The 19,853-nt window shown below is 46.9% G+C and overlaps 2 protein-coding genes across 3 annotated transcripts in view; one reads left to right on the forward strand and one right to left on the reverse strand.

The window, feature by feature from the left end:
* Nucleotides 1-19,853, reverse strand: part of LOC142464645 (uncharacterized) — a 755,558-nt gene that overhangs the window by 46,598 nt on the left and 689,107 nt on the right.
* Nucleotides 14,348-19,853, forward strand: part of LOC142465254 (uncharacterized) — a 34,103-nt gene continuing 28,597 nt past the window's right edge. For both annotated transcript variants that reach the window (XM_075569257.1, XM_075569258.1), the window contains exon 1: nucleotides 14,348-14,438. The gene's annotated coding sequence lies outside the window, so the exon portion shown is untranslated. The remainder of the gene's footprint in view (nucleotides 14,439-19,853) is intronic.

A 19,853-nucleotide genomic window follows, 5' to 3' on the forward strand; every position in this document is an offset into this window, starting at 1 on the left:
TATTCCTCCTTTTATAGGTTATATGCAACATCATATCCAATCTTCTCTGAGGGAATAGTCTCAGATTAGGCCGTGTGAGTCTTTGAAACTTATGTCTATTGTTTCTTGATTATTATATTAACACCATCATCCGTCCCTTATCACCCTTCCCTTCCCCCCCCCCTTCTTCCCCATTCCCATTCCCTCCCTCCCCTCCTAATCTAAGACCAACTCTGTCTTTCTAATATATGCACTGAATTTGTGTATTTTATTCTCTTTTATTTCACGAGTTCAACACCTCGCGCTGACCACTACACCATCTCTATTGCTGCTATAAGAAGATCCTGGGCTTCATCTTCTCATCGGTCCAGCTGCAGAAAAACAACAAGGGCCAGTATACACCCCCCCTTTTTTTTCTTGGTTTCACACAAATCCACAGGCGCTACATTTCTATACGATACAAAGTAGGGAGCGCCCCAGTTTTTTCCTTTTGTGCTACTGTTGTTTATGCACCATGCTCCTCCTCGACCACGGCTTATGGTCAACTGCCACTCTCCAACCCCGGACCACAGCAAGTACTCTGACCTACCTAAACTCTCCTACCCTGACCCAGCTATACGTCCCCAACTCTGCTATCCGGACCTGGCCCCGTGGTTGTAGGGCGGCAGTTATTTACATCCCTACTTCATCCCCGCGGTCTAGTCCAGGTTGTAGTGAGCATCCATGTCAGTAGGGGAGCAATGGGAAGCGCAGGGGCGTGGCAAAGACCGGGAATGAGGGGGGGGAGCCATGCCGGGCCATATCTGCCCTTCCATTGGCTGTCCACTGACCACATGATCGCGTCGCGGCATGGGAAGAAAAAAAACTCTCGTCTTCCCTTCCAGCGCACACGTCATCGCGATACATGAGCGCCCACTGGGGACCTGGCCTAAGATGCCAAACAGTATATGTATATAGTTCCCCCTGTAACGGATCTTCTGGCCCAGCCTGATCCACCCAATCCCACACCGGCCCCCGCGGACCAACCAGTCCCCATTACAGTGTAGTGTCTGGTGGTGAACCCGCCGGCAACAGGACTCCCGAGTCTCCCGCATGATGTTGTGTGGGGATTGCCAACCCAGACAGGCAGCTGAGGTAGTGTGCTTGAGTCCTACCTATATCCAGTGCAGCGCCTCCACCTCATCAGGATCTCAGCGTCCACTTGTGGATGGTTCTGGTGAGGAACTCCTCTGTGGTGCACTCCTCTGTGTAATCACTCCACACTTACACACGAGGGTATAGTTTAACAGGATCATCTTTATTGCTTGCGGCGGGCCAGCTGCCCTTCACAGTAGTTGTACTCAGCCGCTCATGTTCACCGCACTTCCCTTTGAAAGGTAGCCTCTCCTTAATTGGGGATCACCTATCTCCTCGTAGGGAGACAGTCCCTGTGCCAGGTCCCTGGTCACAGTGTCATAAGCGGTATTCTTCCAAGTCTGCACTCAGACTTGTTCCTTCTACCACCAACCTACTGAACTCTACTCCTCCAACTACTAACTTTTGAACAGTGCTGTGCCTTATGTATCCTCTGGGGGCTGGCACAACTCTGACATCACTAATCATGGATGCAGAGCACATGACCACTCCCATCCATACATAGGGCACCTCACCAGATTGTGAGGGGAAACCTCCATAATTACTGCTGGCATGCCCATAACTTACCAGGCCTTATTGTCAGCAGGAGAGATGACTACAACCATTTTACAGCATGGTTACACCCCTATAGACGAATTGAGGTATATGAGTAATCTTAAAAATTCCTTTATTGTATATTTACATAAAAAATATATATTGGGGGGTGAAAAAACAAACAAAAACTGAACAGACACTTACAAGGGCCACAGACACTGCACACCTTTAACTAGCTGAGCGTGATATGCCCCAATTCCTCAAATCCACTTGAGACCAGGAAAGTATCAGAATCTTTGCCAGACAGAGGTGCAGAAATCTGGAAACAGGCCACTGGCTGTGTACGACTGGAGGGTAGAAATCATCAGGAAGCGCAAAACATGTGGAATACAAAAACAACAGACTGATGGTGCAGTATTGTAAAAATTCAGTGATATATAAATGGCAAAGTCTATGTTCAGAATACTCACAAACATGAGAAGTGAAATGGGCACGTAAAGGTATCTTTAAACCGTAGATAGCAGCCAGGTATTCAAATAGGCACAACACTTTCGATCAGGTACACCTTTACCGTGGGCCCTTAGGAATAAATAGAACCAGACATAGTGCAGACTGTACACAAAAGTTTATAAAAGTAAGCAAAATCCAAACAACTCACATGGTATTTGAAATAAACAAGCATATAGATCACAATAATGGATCTCTGCGGACCGGATGAGTGGTGTCTCAGCTGTTCCTCTGTACTGGCGTGCGTGTCACGGATGCGTCTCACCGAAGACCGGAAGTGACGTCATCCGTTTCCAGAGGTTCCGGTTCAGTCTTGTGGCATCACTCTACGCGTTTCACCTTGTCGGTTTCTTCATGAGTCCTGAAGTCCATGTTGTTGGCGCTTAGATTAAGGGCATATCCATGTATAACGGTATCCCTCAGTGCGTATAGCCGGGATTTAAGCAGTAAACTCGAAGTAATAGGCGCTAGTATTGAATGTGACTGTTTATATATTTCTAAGCTGCTGTATGTCAGTGTTAGGCTGCGTCCATAGAAGGACAAGCCGTGCTGAGCCGTGCTGAGCCGCACGGACGCTCCGCGCTGAGCCCCGGCATCCTCAATGAGGACGTCTTTAGAGGGGGCTCACGCGAGCGTCCGCAGGCGTGCTGACGAGTTGGATTTTTCAGCCGACAGCCAAAGCTGTTTTTCAGCGCACTGTCGGCTGAAAACATCCAATAAGCGCGAAGCAGCGTCAACGTCACGGCGCCGTGACGTCGACGTCAGTGCGTCGCGGGCGATTGTATTACAATAGCTGCTGTGTGTCAGTGTTACAGTGTGTCTGTGTATTACAATAGCTGCTGTGTGTCAGTGTTACAGTGTGTCTGTGTATTACAATAGCTGTGTGTCAGTGTTACAGTGTGCCTGTGTATTACAATAGCTGCTGTGTGTCAGTGTTACAGTGTGTCTGTGTATTACAATAGCTGTGTGTCAGTGTTACAGTGTGTCTGTGTATTACAATAGCTGTGTGTCTCAGTGTTACAGTGTGTCTGTGTATTACAATAGCTGTATGTCAGTGTTACAGTGTGTCTGTGTATTACAACAGCTATGTATGTCAGTGTTACAGTGTGTCTGTGTATTACAATAGCTGTGTGTGTCAGTGTTACAGTGTGCCTGTGTATTACAATAGCTGTGTGTGTCAGTGTTACAGTTTGTGTGTGTATTACAATAGCTGTGTATGTCAGTGTTACAGTGTGTCTGTGTATTACAATAGCTGCTGTATGTCAGTGTTACAGTGTGCCTGTGTATTACAATAGCTGCTGTATGTCAGTGTTACAGTGTCTGTGTATTACAATAGCTGCTGTATGTCAGTGTTACAGTGTGTCTGTGTATTACAATAGCTGTGTGTGTCAGTGTTACAGTGTGCCTGTGTATTACAATAGCTGTGTGTGTCAGTGTTACAGTTTGTGTGTGTATTACAATAGCTGCTGTATGTCAGTGTTACAGTGTGTGTCTGTGTATTACAATAGCTGCTGTATGTCAGTGTTACAGTGTGTCTGTGTATTACAATAGCTGCTGTATGTCAGTGTTACAGTGTCTGTGTATTACAATAGCTGCTGTATGTCAGTGTTACATTGTGTGTCTGTGTATTACAATAGCTGTGTGTGTCAGTGTTACAGTGTGTGCCTGTGTATTACAATAGCTGCTGTATGTCAGTGTTACAGTGTGACTGTGTATTACAATAGCTGTGTGTGTCAGTGTTACACAGCTATTGTAATACACAGTCACACTGTAACACTGACACACACAGCTATTGTAATACACAGGCACACTGTAACACTGACACACACACAGCTATTGTAATACACAGACACACTGTAACACTGACATACAGCAGCTATTGTAATACACAGACACTGTAACACTGACATACAGCAGCTATTGTAATACACAGGCACACTGTAACACTGACATACAGCAGCTATTGTAATACACAGACACACTGTAACACTGTCATACGCAGCTATTGCAATACACAGTCACACTGTATGTCAGTGTTACAGGTGCTGTGTATTACAATAGCTGTGTGTGCCAGTGTTACAGTGTGTCTGTGTATTACAATAGCTGCTGTATGTCAGTGTTACAGTGTGTCTGTGTATTACAATAGCTGCTGTATGTCAGTGTTACAGTGTCTGTGTATTACAATAGCTGCTGCGTGTCAGTGTTACAGTGTGTGTCTGTGTATTACAATAGCTGCTATATGTCAGTGTTACAGTGTGTCTGTGTATTACAATAGCTGCTGTATGTCAGTGTTACAGTGTGTCTGTGTATTACAACAGCTATGTATGTCAGTGTTACAGTGTGTCTGTGTATTACAATAGCTGTGTGTGTCAGTGTTACAGTGTGCCTGTGTATTACAATAGCTGTGTGTGTCAGTGTTACAGTTTGTGTGTGTATTACAATAGCTGTGAATGTCAGTGTTACAGTGTGTCTGTGTATTGCAATAGCTGCGTATGACAGTGTTACAGTGTGCCTGTGTATTACAATAGCTGCTGTATGTCAGTGTTACAGTGTGTCTGTGTATTACAATAGCTGTGTGTGTCAGTGTTACAGTGTGTCTGTGTATTACAATAGCTGTGTGTGTCAGTGTTACAGTGTGTCTATGTATTACAATAGCTGTGTGTGTCAGTGTTACAGTGTGTCTGTGTATTACAATAGCTGCTGTATGTCAGTGTTACAGTGTCTGTGTATTACAATAGCTGCTGTATGTCAGTGTTACAGTGTGTCTGTGTATTACAATAGCTGCTGTATGTCAGTGTTACAGTGTGCCTGTGTATTACAATAGCTGTGTATGTCAGTGTTACAGTGTGTCTGTGTATTACAATAGCTGTGTGTGTATATAATGTGAATGATGACAGAAGATCAGATCATTACCTATATAGTTCAGAGACTGCCCACAGTTGCGCATGCGCAGATAGAGGTAGCGGCGGCTATTAAGAAGTCGCGCATGTGCGGTAGAGATCGCACACGCAGCCCCAATAGTATAGAGGTTCACAAGGGCTACAACACCCAGCAGCCCCTGGGTCTGCTAACCACCTGACGCCAGGGAGCCAATAGGGTTACAGGATTCCCTGAGAGGAGAGATACATTTTGGCACACTCAGGACAGGAAAGGCAGTTGGAGCTGGGTAAAGGTTAGGGGAGGTTGTGTGTGCAGGGGTCAGGGACCCACTGCACTAGGCCAGGTAATCCCCTAGGACCCAGCTAGGCCCCAACTCAAGTGCTTAGAGTGTGACTGCTTTACGGACAGGCCATAGGATAGGGAACCTGCCCCATTAGTATTGAGTAGAGAGAGGTCTGGTACCAGGCCTAATCTAGCAGAGAGAGGGAGACTGTCTTCAGGTTGAGACCACTCCTTATGGAGTCCAGGATGTCACGGAGGAGATCGTGGATCGGCGGATCCTTTGTGAAGATATCTTCGGGCCCGGGTGCTGGAGCACCCGGTAGGTATCGTTATACAGTGCACCAACAAAGTACATACATATTGTGGGCAGTGCTGTCTCACACACCAGGGGGGTTGTGTGGCGAACATGGGATTAATCAGGCCTTAATAAAGGTATTATACCCAGCTGGTTAATCCCAATTCGCATTGGGAGTGAAGGGGTTAAAAGTATATGCATGACACCAATCTATTTGCCCCTGTCCCAGTCTTCTTTACCCCAGTTTGCAGGCTGTTCCCTGCCTGCAATGATAGAAATACATACAACCTGTGCTATATGGTTTTTAGGCACAAGATGGCGTTGTGAGCGCCAAAGCCCGCGCTGATTGAAGAAGCGTGGCTAAGACTGGGAGGTCTGTTTGAAGTATGGGTATCCATTTTCAATCGTTTTGACCTCGTAACCACTAGTCAATTGAATAAGTGGCTTGCGGTTAGATTTGAAGTGGTTTACCGATAAAATGTATCCGTACCTTGTTAGCCCCGTAACTTGAAAGGAGAAAGTCTATTGCCGTGGGAAGTGGGTCAATTGACGTGAGAAGTAGGTGAACTTGGCTTCCCACCGGCAAGCCTTTCAATTAAGCGGGCTAACTCAGGAACGCAGACAGCTAGCACACTAATTTTTGGTGTGCAAGTCCCAATAAATAAACCACTCACACACATATACAAATTACAGTTGTGACACCCCCCAAACATGATGTTTTAATAAAGTGTATAATACTGTAAGTTTTAAAATGTCCAGTCAGGAACAGTTTTTTCTGTGAGCCCGGGAAAAATCCTTTGACATGTAAATGTGCTGGGGGTGAATGAGCTGAGGGTATTTTCTTTCCTGCACTTCAAAGAGGTCCCGCTATGCAGGAGACCCTCAGTCTAGCAAAGCGACAGGAATGAAAAGACTCAGAGATCCATAGTGTGAAAATGGGCGGAATCCTGATAAATGCCAGATCCCGGGCCATTGACACCTTGGGGCCAAACCCCAGACTAAGGGTCGCCAGAAAAAGGGTGTATCCCAGGTATGCTAAGTTGCATGGGTGTCAAGCTGACACATGCGCTTTGCAAACCAGAAAGTCTTTTTGCCCGGTTTTGCAAACTGCGGGCAAAACGGAGATTGGTGGGTGAAATATTCACACGGAGGGGATTGGGCAGGAATGTTAGAGATAGATCTGTAAACCCTATAAACCTGCCCACCGAGCCATCCCCGGTGTGATTCATGACGTAACCAAGCTTTGCACAAGATTCTGTTCGCGTACAGCGGTAGTGGTTCCAGGACGCAAGGGGTTAATAACATCGCAACCAAGGATTTACCCCAAACTCCGGAATTCGTTAGCCCTAGTGACTCCCGAACTAATTCTTACGAACTTCTATGAAATTCCTTTGTTTGGCAAAGTTATTAGATCGGCAACTTGCGATCTAGCCAAACGGATTTTAAACAGAGACTGCATTCCTTGCGCTTTCTTGCAAAGGACATTTTATTTTGTTTTCTTATCCCAGTAAGTGTTGTATTAAGTGCATTCTGAAGCTGCCGTGTGTTTGTCTATCAAGGAAATAAATGGCAATTTATTTTGCCTCCTTGTCGTGTTCAATCGACAATCCCAAAAATATAAACAGTGTTGATAAGTTCTGGTCCACCGTGGCAGGCTTATATTAATTGGTGGCAGCGTGTGGGATACTGATTGGACCTGTACTATAGTCTCCTGCGGGACTCTGTAGTGTAGTGGGGGACCTTGTGGCTTGCGAGCCCCCCAGACAAGTGGCAACTTACACACTCTTCTAAAGAGCACGAGATACTTCACTGTGACTTTACCCATACCCCGATAGCACCATGAGTCAACGCTCAGGAAGGTTCTGATCCTGGGACCGGGCGAAGATCGTGAAGAGATGTGCGGGATATGGTTTACCGACAGATGGGCGGTCAAAGCCACAGCTGGAGGAGGATTTGGAGCTTCATGAGGACCGCATTATCCCACCAGAGGGGCAAGTCCCCGTAGCTGCTGTGGCAGCGGACACTATTCAGGCCGGAGTGCAGGAGGTCCCTCCAGCTCCGGGGCTGCAAGGACATGAGGAGAATACTAGTGACCCCCCAGCTGTGGGTGGCGTGGCACCAGGGAGTGCGGACGAGGTAGCAGCTGCAGCTGCCGAGCGAACCATCCCTGGGCTCACTACACTTCTAGCTACTCGGGGAGCAGGGGTTAGCACTGCAAGCGGGTACAGCTCCTGACAGCAGAGCTCGGAAAAGCCCACCACTCTCACCTTGTAAACGGGGAACAGGAGCTTCAGCAAGTTCGTGGATGGCACAGATGACCTTGATGCATTTCTGAATGACTTAGAGACGCAGTGTTCCCCGTTCCAAATTCCAAGGAGGGACTGGGTGGTCAGACTGCGACCATTGTTATCTGGGAAAGCCAAGCGGACTGTGCAGGGTATCCCATGCGTGGATGCCGATGACTCCGGTCATATCAAGAGTAAACTGCTGACCCAGTACTCGACCCCAGAAGCATACAGGGGCAAGTTCCGGACAGGGGGAGTACTCCCCGGGGAGTCATTGAGTGACTATGCCGGCCGTATGGCCTTACACGGGACTCAATGGGTGGAGGGAAATGGGGTTACAAAATTCCATACCCTACTGGACTTAATGTTTCAGGAGCAGCTGCTGCAGCGACTCCCCTCAACCGTGAGGGCATGGGTCTTTGGCCATAAACCTAAGACTTATGAGGAGGCTGCGAGGATTGCTGATGAATATGTGGCCAGCAGGGCAGCAATGGTGGATTCAGCAGTTCCCAATGGAACGGCCCGCGTGGCCAAGGGAGCTAAAACTACCCCTCAGTGGACACAGAAACCTGCAGCAGCCGTCAACGCACCCAAGGCTGCAGAGTTCAAACATGAGAGGAGGTGTTTTACCTGCAACAAGGTCGGTCATCTCAGGCCACACTGTCCGGACCGGGACCGGTCCAAGGGACCCCATCAGGGGCAACGATCCCAAGCTGCGAGGCTGGTCGCCCGTGTGCGGCTGGCACACACAGAGGAGCCAAGTACAGTTGTGGAACAAGCCCACAGAGGGATGTCCAGCCAAGGATCTGCACTTTCCACCTCGGGACCAGCAGCTGAGAGCGGGGGACATCAGGTTGCTCCAGTCGGGATGCAGCCCAACGATGTCCGGCAGAAGCATCTGCGGAGGGTGCCCATCGGAGGACGGCAGGCGGACGGCTTGCTAGACTCCGGTGCCACCGTTACCCTGGTTCGCCCTGATATGGTGCAGCCAGAGGATTTGCTGCTGGGCACCGGGATGCAAGTGAACATGCCAGACAGAGGACCGCAGACACTCCAAGTTGCCCGGGTCTTTTTGGACTTTGGTGCCGGACGTGGCATGAGGGAGGTGGGGGTTTTGCCTGGGTTGGATGCCGAGATCTTACTTGGTAACGACCTGGGACATGTGACCTGTGTTTTCACCACTGAGCTGGCGCCTGTTGCAGCGATCACCAGGAGCCAGTCAGCAAGGATCGCAGCAGAACCAGCCCATCCCCCTGCATTTGGGACCTACAATTCCAGCAGTTTCTGCGGCGACCAGACAGGTAAGCCAGACTCAGTCGCCTTCTGATTCTGACTTACTTTTCCCGGGTCCATGTTCCCTGTCCCCCTGACTCAGGTATGAGCGGAGTGAGGCCAGAGTTAGGTACCCAGTTTAGGGATGTGGTGCGATCAGGCCCCAGCTTAGAGGACATGAGACATCGGGCGTCCGAGTTTAAGTCAAGTGACGGGTCTGATTACTTCTTGTGGCTCCTGTATAGAGAGCAAGGGACTACAGGGTTAGATGAGGTATGGACGGGGAAGAGACAGCTAGTGGTACCTCAAGAGTGTAGGCAGCAGTTGTTGCGGGTAGCCCACTCCATTCCACTAGCGGGGCATCAGGGGGTCGCTAGGATGCGAGCCCGGCTGTTGCAGCGTTACTATTGGCCGGGGGCATCCAGTGCAGTGGCAGAACTCTGCCGGTCCTGTGATGCCTGCCAGCGAGTAGGTAAGGGGGGTGACCGTGTGAAGGCACCCCTGAACCCGTTACCGGTAATAGGGGAACCCTTCCAGCGGGTAGCCATGGACCTCGTAGGACCCTTTATGGTTCCCAGCTGGTCAGGGAAGTGCTACATCCTCACAGTGGTGGACTTTGCCACCCGGTACCCGGAGGCAGTAGCGCTTGCCACCATTGATGCGAGAGCAGTAGCTAAGGCATTATTGACCATTTTTACTAAGGTAGGTTTTCCTAGCGAGATCCTAACCGATCAGGGGTCGCAATTCATGAGTGAATATCTCCAGTCTCTCTGGGAGGCGTGCGGGGTGACGCACCAGCGCACGACCCCTTCCCACCCCCAGACCAACGGATTATGTGAGAGGTTCAATGGGACCCTGCAGCAGATGCTTCGAACCTTTGTAGACACAAAGCAGGGAAAAAGCAGGCACTAATTCTCAAGAAAACAAAAAAACGAAATTGAATGAAATCAAGGAGAGCGTGTGCCCATAGAAAAATGATTTAATGGAACCAGCAAAAAAAAAAATACAGCTACATTACGGGGTACAAAGACCCTCACCAACACGTTTCGAGCGTGAGCTCTTTCTCAAGCTCGAAACGCGTTGGTGGGGGTCTTTGTACCCCGTAATGACACACCTGTATTTTTTTTTTTTTGCTGGTTCCATTAAATCATTTTTCTATGGGCACACGCTCTCCTTGATTTCATTCAATTTCGTTTTTTTGTTTTCTTGAGAATTAGTGCCTGCTTTTTCCCTGCTTTGTGTCCATTTCAACTACAGAAAAAACGGAAGCACACCCCCTATTGGAAAAGAAGAATTTCTGACATCCTCAAGGAAACACCTACTCCAAATGTGAGTTATCTTATCACTGGCAAACACTCCATTCTGATACCTTATGTTGGGACACTTTATTTATTGTGTGGCCCCTTACTACATTGCTCGTGGGGGTCCTAGCCCACTAGTCAGATTACAATGGAGAAGTGATTAATGTTCGATTGTTTTATGTCCTATGGATTGGTTATCCTTTATCGATTACTGAGGGGTTTCATTTCAAGAAACATCATATGAATTTATTGAACTTTGCAATTTTTTAAAAATATTTTGAGGCTTTTTTTCAGAGCACCACACATTTTTTCCATTTTCCAACCTTTATAGAGGCGAAGGGAAAAGACTGGGAGATTCACCTGCAGCACTTGGGTTTGCGTACCGAGAGGTACCGCAAGAATCGACAGGCTTCTCTCCCTTTGAGCTGCTATATGGTCGCAGGGCATACGGGGACCTCAGGACCTATTCCGTGTGGGATGGGAAGGGGAGACTACCACTACTGACGCTTCTGGGCTTCGTATGTGGTAGATGTCAGAGACCGGTTAGAGATGCTCATGGGGTTGGCACAGGACAACCTTAGGGCTGCTTTGACCAAGCAGAAGACTTGGTATGATCAGAATGCCCGTAGCAGAGAATTCATCCCAGGACAGCAGGTACTTGTTCTCAAACCCACTCAGGAGAACAAATGAATGGCTGCCTAGTCGGGACTGTATCAAGTACTCCGAAAGATGAATGAGTGCAACTATGTTGTACAGGTAGATGCTGAGGCAGGAAGGAATAAGACCTATCATATAAACATGCTCAAGGAGTATATAGCACCGAGTGTGGCGTCGGTGCAGGCCATTTGCAGCCCACCAATGGGGGATCCGGCGAGCAATGCTCTGCCTGATCTCCTGGGGGAGGCTAGGCAGGGAGGTACAGTAGAGCAGGTGGAGATAGGGTCTCAGCTGAGTGTCAGGCAGAGAGCAGAGGCCAGGTCTATGCTAGAGAAGTATAGGGCTCTGTTCTCAGATAAGCCAGGGAAGGCACACATTGCAGATCACCCAGTGCTGACAGGAGATCTGAGACCTCTGCATAAGCACGCTTACAGAGTGTCAGCAGAGATCAAGGGCAGCATAGAAAGTGGAGGAGATGCTGGCCTGGGGGTAATTGTACTGTCCCAGAGCCCTTGGGCTTGCCCGGTAGTCCTGGTACCTAAGGCAAAGGCCCCGGTCACGCTGCTGTAACGCGCGCCCGCGATATTGGCGGCGCGTTCAGCCGATTCCCCGGTCTGCAGCTCACTGCAGGAGGAGAGACCGGGGGGGGCGTGGCGGGGGAGTGACGGGGCGCGGCCATTACGTCACCCGGCAGGTTTGCCCTCATTGGCTGAACCGCCGGGGGGCGTGCCGTATCGCCCGACGCGACTCCTGCTCTCAATTCTATTGAGAGCAGGAGCAGCTCTCGCCCGAGCGCTGCGGCCCCCCCTCGCAGCGGGCCCGGCGCCATTGAGGGGAGGGCTCTCGTCCGTGCAGCGTCCGCCACAGCGGACGCTGTAGTAGGAAGCGGGGGCAAAGCCTAAGAAGGATGGGACCACCCGGTTCTGTGTGGACTACCGGCAGCTCAATGCGGGAACAGTATCAGATGCCTACCCCATGCCCCGCATGGATGAGTTGCTGGATGAACTCACGGGGGCAAAGTATCTGACCACCATGGATCTGACAAAGGGTATTGGCAGATCCCTTTGACCCAGGAGGCTAGGGAGAAGTCGGAATTTATTACTCCAAGTGGCCTCTATGAATTTCTAGTGAGGCCATTTGGGATGAAGAATGCACCGGCTACCTTCCAACACCTGGTCAATCGGTTACTGGAGGGTATGCAGGGGTTTGCAAAGGCATACCTGGACGACATTGCTGTCTTTAGTAATTCGTGGGACTCACACTTAGGGCATGTAGCTGCGGTGCTAGACAGGATTAGGGAAGCGGGACTCACCTTGAAACCCACCAAGTGCTTAGTAGGGATGGCAGAGGTACTGTACCTAGGGCACAGGGTGGGTGGCGGGCATATTAAGCCAGAACCATCTAAGGTGGAAGCCATAGTGAAGTGGCCCATTCCCAAAACCAAGAAGCAGGTTATGGCTTTCTTAGGCACCGCAGGCTACTACAGAAAGTTTGTCCCTCAGTATAGTGCCATTGCCAAACCCCTGACTGACTTGAGAGAGATAAACAAACACACACAGACCTGGGGGGGAGAGATATACACACACACAAACAGACCTGGGGGGACAGAGCCACAAACACACACTGACCTGGGGAGAGCGAGATACACACAGACCTGGGGGGACAGAGATACACAAATACTCACTCACAGACCTGGGGAAAGAGATGCACACACGCACGCACACGCAGACCTGGGGAGAGCGAGATACACACAGACCTGGGGGGACAGAGATACACAAATACTCACTCACAGACCTGGGGAAAGAGATACACACACGCACGCACACGCAGACCTGGGGGGAGAGATATATTGGTTTTGTAAGTGTTACTGCATAGTAATAAGAAGAGCTGCGTGAAAGTTTTGGGGGCACAGCCCCTTCCTGAGACAAAAGCTACCTGTATGGGAGAGACACACAGACAGGGGGGAGTGAGGGAGTATGTGTGCCTGTGTGAGAGATAGTGCAGGAGGTGACGAGAGAGGGAAAAGATGTGGAGGGGGGAGAGAGAAATGAATAACACGGTATAAATGGTGACGCTATTGGACAAATACCATTTATAATATTTCTTTTTACGCGATGTAATTTGTTTTCCAAATACATTTTTACTGTGTCCCGGTTTTTACTTTTGAAAATCTGGTCACCCTAGGTAATACCGGACACATACATGTCTGGTATTACCTCTCATTTTTTACCGGACACAGGGGTAAAATACCTGTCTGTCCGGGTTCAAAACCGGACACCTGGCAACCCGATTGACCCCCATCTCTTGTCCACACAAACCTCTCCACGCCAATAAAGACCCCTCCACTCCATCCCAAATGATAAAGCCCCCGGCCTCTGCTAATGATGCAGGAAGGGTGAGACTCCCCCGGCCAGGAGGGGAGATGGGGCGCGTTATTATATCTCTATAATGGGGTGTGAGCGATCCTGCGCCGCACTATAGTACAGCGCAGAGCGCAGGAGAGGAGCGGGGCGCAGAGAGGGGATATAGGGGGGACACTGGTGGGTAGCGCCCTGAAGGTGAGAAAAGGAACTGTGTATGTGATGCAGAATTTGGGGGGAAGCCGGGGGGTGGGGGGGGGGGGGAAGCCGGGGGGTGGGGGGGGCAAGCCGTAGGGGGGGGGATTAACCCATTTTCTGAAAGGAAAAACATTTTTTAACCCGTTAAATGAATCTGAGGCTTTAAACTACTAGAATTCCTATTGCAATGTCTCTTTTGATCCTGATTATTATAACTATTCTGTGCTATCAGCTCTGAGACAAAGTCCCATCTCCTTATTCACAAGGCTCAGCAACCGCTGCAAGGATCCCAGGCTTTATTTATCCCGGAGAGTTACTGGGAATATGGATGAGAAACTGCTTATGGATGTGACTAATATCTGGGATTAGAGAGAGACTCATTATACTGAGGGTTTATTAGAAATGTTTCACTTTATATTATTATTTATCTCACAATCACTGATATAAATCTGCAGGAAATGATATGAAGATCCTGTGACTGCAGCCAGAGGCCCCGCCCCCTCTCCCGCCTCTTCCTTTCCCTCTGTCTCTATCTCCGCCTCCTCTACAGCTGCACACTGATTGGCTGCTGCTTGCCATGTGATCTCTCCCTCCCTGCCAAAGGTTTCTGGGAGTTGTAGTCCTGCTCTTCCAATATTATAGTATTTAGAGATAGATGAAATACGAATCCCAGAATGCTTTGCGATAAAGAAATGGATAAGCCAATCAGTGAGGAGTTTTATAACGACGCCCTCCCCCTCATGGCTGCAGCAAGGTAATGATCTGATCTCTGTTATTATTCACACTGTAACACTGCCACACACAGCTATTGTAATACACAGGCACACTGTAACACTGACATACAGCAGCTATTGTAATACACAGATACACTGTAACACTGACACACACACACCTATTGTAATACACAGGCACACTGTAACACTGACATACAGCAGCTATTGTAATACACAGTCACACTGTAACACTGACATACAGCAGCTATTGTAATACACAGACACACACTGTAACACTGACATACAGCAGCTATTGTAATACACAGATACATTGTAACACTGACACACACAGCTATTGTAATACACAGACACACACTGTAACACTGCCACACACAGCTATTGTAATACACAGACACACTGTAACACTGACATACAGCAGCTATTGTAATACACAGACACACTCTAACACTGACATACAGCAGCTATTGTAATACACAGGCACACTGTAACACTGACACACACAGCTATTGTAATACACAGACACATTGTAACACTGACATACAGCAGCTATTGTAATACACAGACATTGTAACACTGACACACAGCAGCTATTGTAATACACAGACACACTGTAACACTGACACACACAGCTATTGTAATACACAGGCACACATTGTAACACTGACACACAGCAGCTATTGTAATACACAGACACACTGTAACACTGACATACAGCAGCTATTGTAATACACAGGCACACATTGTAACACTGACACACAGCAGCTATTGTAATACACAGGCACACATTGTAACACTGACACACAGCAGCTATTGTAATACACAGACACACTGTAACACTGCCACACAGCAGCTATTGTAATACACAGGCACACATTGTAACACTGACACACAGCAGCTATTGTAATACACAGACACACTGTAACACTGACATACAGCAGCTATTGTAATACACAGGCACACATTGTAACACTGACACACAGCAGCTATTGTAATACACAGGCACACATTGTAACACTGACACACAGCAGCTATTGTAATACACAGACACACTGTAACACTGCCACACAGCAGCTATTGTAATACACAGGCACACATTGTAACACTGACACACACAGCTATTGTAATACACAGACACACTGTAACACTGACATACAGCAGCTATTGTAATACACAGACACACTGTAACACTGACATACACAGCTATTGTAATACACAGACACACTGTAACACTGACACACACAGCTATTGTAATACACAGACACACTGTAACACTGACACACAGCAGCTATTGTAATACACAGGCACACTGTAACACTGACATACAGCAGCTATTGTAATACACAGATACACTGTAACACTGACACACACACACCTATTGTAATACACAGGCACACTGTAACACTGACATACAGCAGCTATTGTAATACACAGTCACACTGTAACACTGACATACAGCAGCTATTGTAATACACAGACACACACTGTAACACTGACATACAGCAGCTATTGTAATACACAGATACATTGTAACACTGACACACACAGCTATTGTAATACACAGACACACACTGTAACACTGCCACACACAGCTATTGTAATACACAGGCACACATTGTAACACTGACACACAGCAGCTATTGTAATACACAGGCACACATTGTAACACTGACACACAGCAGCTATTGTAATACACAGACACACTGTAACACTGCCACACACAGCTATTGTAATACACAGGCACACTGTAACACTGACATACACAGCTATTGTAATACACAGGCACACATTGTAACACTGACACACAGCAGCTATTGTAATACACAGACACACTGTAACACTGCCACACAGCAGCTATTGTAATACACAGGCACACATTGTAACACTGACACACAGCAGCTATTGTAATACACAGGCACACATTGTAACACTGACACACAGCAGCTATTGTAATACACAGTCACACTGTAACACTGCCACACACAGCTATTGTAATACACAGACACACTGTAACACTGACATACAGCAGCTATTGTAATACACAGACACACTGTAACACTGACATACACAGCTATTGTAATACACAGACACACTGTAACACTGACACACACAGCTATTGTAATACACAGACACACTGTAACACTGACACACAGCAGCTATTGTAATACACAGGCACACTGTAACACTGACATACAGCAGCTATTGTAATACACAGACACACTGTAACACTGACACACACACACCTATTGTAATACACAGGCACACTGTAACACTGACATACAGCAGCTATTGTAATACACAGTCACACTGTAACACTGACATACAGCAGCTATTGTAATACACAGACACACTGTAACACTGACATACAGCAGCTATTGTAATACACAGATACATTGTAACACTGACACACACAGCTATTGTAATACACAGACACACACTGTAACACTGACACACACAGCTATTGTAATACACAGACACACTGTAACACTGACATACAGCAGCTATTGTAATACACAGACACACTGTAACACTGACATACAGCAGCTATTGTAATACACAGACACACTGTAACACTGACATACAGCAGCTATTGTAATACACAGGCACACTGTAACACTGACATACAGCAGCTATTGTAATACACAGACACACTGTAACACTGACATACAGCAGCTATTGTAATACACAGGCACACTGTAACACTGACATACACAGCTATTGTAATACACAGACACACTGTAACACTGACACACACAGCTATTGTAATACACAGGCACACTGTAACACTGACATACAGCAACTATTGTAATACACAGACACACTGTAACACTGACATACAGCAGCTATTGTAATATACAGGCACACTGTAACACTGACATACACAGCTATTGTAATACACAGACACACTGTAACACTGACATACAGCTATTGTAATACACAGACACACTGTAACACTGACATACAGCAGCTATTGTAATACACAGACACACTGTAACACTGACATACAGCAGCTATTGTAATACACAGACACACTGTAACACTGACATACACAGCTATTGTAATACACAGACACACTGTAACACTGACATACAGCAGCTATTGTAATACACAGACACACTGTAACACTGACACACAGCTATTGTAATACACAGACACACTGTAACACTGACATACACAGCTACTGTAATACACAGACACACTGTAACACTGACACACACAGCTATTGTAATACACAGACACACTGTAACACTGACATACAGCAGCTAATGTGATACACAGGCACACTGTAACACTGACATACACAGCTATTGTAATACACAGACACACTGTAACACTGACATACAGCAGCTATTGTAATACACAGACACACACTGTAACACTGACATACACAGCTATTGTAATACACAGACACACTGTAACACTGACATACAGCAGCTATTGTAATACACAGGCACACACTGTAACACTGACATACAGCAGCTATTGTAATACACAGACACACTCTAACACTGACATACAGCAGCTATTGTAATACACACACACACTGTAACACTGACACACACAGCTATTGTAATACACAGACACACACTGTAACACTGACACACACAGCTATTGTAATACACAGACACACTGTAACACTGACATACAGCAGCTATTGTAATACACAGGCACACACTGTAACACTGACATACACAGCTATTGTAATACACAGACACACTGTAACACTGACGTACAGCAGCTATTGTAATACACAGGCACACACTGTAACACTGACATACAGCAGCTATTGTAATACACAGACACACTCTAACACTGACATACAGCAGCTAATGTGATACACAGGCACACTGTAACACTGACACACACTGCTATTGTAATACACAGGCACACACTGTAACACTGACACACACAGCTATTGTAATACACAGACACACTGTAACACTGACATACAGCAGCTATTGTAATACACAGGCACACACTGTAACACTGACATACAGCAGCTAATGTGATACACAGGCACACTGTAACACTGACACACAGCTATTGTAATACACAGGCACACACTGTAACACTGACATACACAGCTATTGTAATACACAGACACACTGTAACACTGACATACAGCAGCTATTGTAATACACAGGCACACACTGTAACACTGACATACAGCAGCTATTGTAATACACAGACACACACTGTAACACTGACATACACAGCTATTGTAATACACAGACACACTGTAACACTGACATACAGCAGCTATTGTAATACACACACACACACACTGTAACACTGACACACACAGCTATTGTAATACACAGACACACTGTAACACTGACATACAGCAGCTATTGTAAAACACAGGCACACACTGTAACACTGACATACACAGCTATTGTAATACACAGACACACTGTAACACTGACACACACAGCTATTGTAATACACAGGCACACACTGTAACACTGACACACAAAGCTATTGTAATACACAGACACACTGTAACACTGACATACACAGCTATTGTAATACACAGACACACTGTAACACTGACATACAGCAGCTATTGTAATACACAGGCACACACTGTAACACTGACATACAGCAGCTATTGTAATACACAGACACACTGTAACACTGACGTACAGCAGCTATTGTAATACACAGGCACACACTGTAACACTGACATACAGCAGCTATTGTAATACACAGACACACTGTAACACTGACACACACTGCTATTGTAATACACAGGCACACACTGTAACACTGACACACACAGCTATTGTAATACACAGACACACTGTAACACTGACATACAGCAGCTATTGTAATACACAGGCACACACTGTAACACTGACATACAGCAGCTAATGTGATACACAGGCACACTGTAACACTGACACACAGCTATTGTAATACACAGGCACACACTGTAACACTGACATACACAGCTATTGTAATACACAGACACACTGTAACACTGACATACAGCAGCTATTGTAATACACAGGCACACACTGTAACACTGACATACAGCAGCTATTGTAATACACAGACACACACTGTAACACTGACATACACAGCTATTGTAATACACAGACACACTGTAACACTGACATACAGCAGCTATTGTAATACACAGGCACACACTGTAACACTGACATACAGCAGCTATTGTAATACACAGACACACACTGTAACACTGACATACACAGCTATTGTAATACACAGACACACTGTAACACTGACAAACACAGCTATTGTAATACACAGGCACACTGTAACACTGACACACACAGCTATTGTAATACACAGACACACTGTAACACTGACACACACAGCTATTGTAATAGACAGTCACACTGTAACACTGACATACAGCAGCTATTGTAATACACAGGCACACTGTAACACTGACATACATTGTGTATTGT

This window comes from Ascaphus truei, chromosome 13, assembly GCF_040206685.1.
Source record: "Ascaphus truei isolate aAscTru1 chromosome 13, aAscTru1.hap1, whole genome shotgun sequence".
Taxonomy (NCBI): domain Eukaryota; kingdom Metazoa; phylum Chordata; class Amphibia; order Anura; family Ascaphidae; genus Ascaphus; species Ascaphus truei.